Raw genomic sequence first — 2,695 nt, forward strand, 5'->3', positions numbered from 1 at the left:
GGCTGGTAAGGTTACGCAGCCCTGCAGGGAGTTGCTGAAGATCGTTGAAAGACCAAAACTCTAGTTCCTGGAGGGAGGAGAGGAGTTGAAGGGCGTCCTCTTGCTCCTTGTTGAACCGCTCCATCCCTTTGGACCCTCCCCCCGAAAGTACCAGATTGGTGAGGGAGGAAGAGAGCAAACTACAGACGGGTGCAGCAAGAAGTCCTGATATGTCATCTGTCGCAAGCTCACGCAGTGTGGATGAAACAAGCTGTGTCTGCTGCTCTTCACTTCCCTCGGCATCCTCCAAAGCCCGTCTGGGATTGGGATCCCAATCAGCAAAGAATCCAGGGCTGCCAATGACTCTTAGTTCAGGGAGGAAGGGAAAATGTGACAGGAAAAGGAGAAGGTGGATAGAAACTTTGGGGACCACTGTATTGTTAATCTCTGGAGGGATTGCAAGGCTTGTAGCCATCCTTCTCCAGGAACAAGAGTTGGCGGGTCCACCAGGACCAGCTCTGGGCATTTAAAGATCACCAACTCCCGTAGTGAGTCACGGAGATGAGCGGGGAAGAGCAGCACCCCATCATCCTCTTCCTCTGCTGCTGCTGTTATCTCTGATGCTTCTAACGTTGTTTGTTGCACATCCACCCCCGCTACCAGCTTTTTTATGTTTTTACACTTCCGTATTTCCAATTTGGAGAGCTTTGGGAGGTGGGGAAGGAGCTCTGTCAGTTCCTCGCCAGTATTACCAGTTAAGCCATCGATCTTGATACACTCAACATGGAGCTGCCATTCCACATCACTCTGACCTCTTCCTAGTGGTCCAACTAGACCAACTGAATTTTCTACAATCAATGTCCTCAGCGAGGTTAGCATCAGAAGGTGCTTCAACTCCAGAGGTGGGCACCTCTCAAGTGTCAGCTTCTCAAGACTTGTTTCTTTATCAAAAACCAGCACTTGGTCTAAGCTATGCAGATCACCCTCTCCAATAATTTTCAATTCAACTCCATCGGATGATTTTGAGTGCACAAACTCCTTTAGCATCTTTACATATTTCATCTTCATAGAACGCAGGCTTTTGATCCAGGATATGGGGATCACTGGCAAGAATTCAAGACAGTGATGTACCTCAAGCTCTTGTAGCTTGGGGAACCAATCTGGGGAAACAATGTGGTTTGAGAAAGGCAACCCCAATAGTTTCGGGCACTCTCTAATAACCAGAACTTGCAAAAGAGGGAACATATGAGCATCCGGTGGCAACAATTCTCCACTAATGGAAGACTCTTGTTCACCTGTGTAAACCCAATTTTCAAAACTTCCTAGGCCAATGAGTTTAAGCTTTGTTAGCACGCAAAAGCTTTTCTCTATGATAAACTCCTTCAGTCTGTCAATATGCTCAAACCTTAATTCACGAAGATCCCATGCCTTCCCTAAAGAAGGGAAAAGTTCCCAAGAAACACCATCCAGATAAAGAGATTGTAGACCTTCAACTGCGAACTCATCACCCAGCCATGTTGGACAAGAAGGACCTACGTGCCCTCTAATGCACAACACTTGAAGATCTCCATGTGGTTGAAGGCCCTCAAGAACCGTTGCTTCCACACCAGGCTCAACACTAGATCGCTTACTATCCCAGTCCAATGTTAACCTCCTCAAGTAATTTTTCTCCATCAGTTTTGCTTGAGTTGCTTCTTCTGCTGTATCTATCTTCTCAAGGTTGTAGATGCCAAGCTCCCTTAGCTTGGTCAAGTGCTCTAGTTGCTTTGTTTCAAACCCTTCACTTCTTTTATTGACTTGAAATACCTTCAACTCTTCTAAGAGTTTAAGTTTCCCGACATTAGAAATATCAGAATGAAGCTGATCATCACTAGGAACATAAAAATGGCACAATTTAGCAAGGTTGCTCATGTCTTTGGGCAAATCACAGCTGCCATCCCACAAATCAAGATATAGAATCCTTAAATGATAAAATTTAGAGATGCTAAGTGGTAAATGCATCTGGCTCTCATCTGTCCCTAGACATAGGTATCGTAGGTGGAGAAGTCCCGAAAAGTTATGTAACATGAACTCCATGGGACAAAGCATTTTGGGCAAATGAAGAACACGAAGAGTGTTCGGTTCCCCCAAAAAATCACCAAATATCTTGACAAAACCTTCATCCATTTCTCCAAATAACATTAATGTTTGCAAATCTTCAACCTTAAATCTTGTCTTTAGTTCTTCCAATTCACTCTTCAATTTTTTACCAGACACTGCATCATATATACCTAAACCATATGTGCTTATTGACAAGTGACGGGTGGTTGGCTGAATCTCTACTGATCCAACACCAGGGAGACTTAAACTAAGACAATCATGAGATGCAACCTTCAATGCCAAATCATGCAGCAGGTCATGCATAACATAACGCAGACCATACATAGTTTTCTCTTCTCTGAAAAATCCATGGGTGACTAACTCATTTAAATTGCTCAGACCTATGTCTTCAAATGTTTGGTCTTGCCCATTGGGTATCAAAATATCTAGTCCGATCCATAGACTGATCAGTTCGTCACTTCTGAAATTGTAATCTTCAGGAAACAATCCAGAATAGGCAAAACATTGTTGCAGATGGAAAGGAAGATAGTCATAGCTAAGTTTCAAGGCAGGCATAATTTCATTGTCATCGGTCTGCTTCTCCCATCCTCTACTTTTTAGGACCCTTCTCCAATGA

At 43.9% G+C, this 2,695-nt stretch overlaps 1 pseudogene; it reads right to left on the bottom strand.

Moving 5' to 3' along the window:
- Window positions 1-4: 4 nt before the first annotated feature.
- LOC119345604 lies at window positions 5-2,688 on the bottom strand (annotated as a pseudogene).
- Between the last annotated feature and the right edge of the window lie 7 nt (window positions 2,689-2,695).

This window comes from Triticum dicoccoides, unplaced genomic scaffold (assembly GCF_002162155.2).
Source record: "Triticum dicoccoides isolate Atlit2015 ecotype Zavitan unplaced genomic scaffold, WEW_v2.0 scaffold256468, whole genome shotgun sequence".
Taxonomy (NCBI): Eukaryota; Viridiplantae; Streptophyta; class Magnoliopsida; order Poales; family Poaceae; genus Triticum; species Triticum dicoccoides.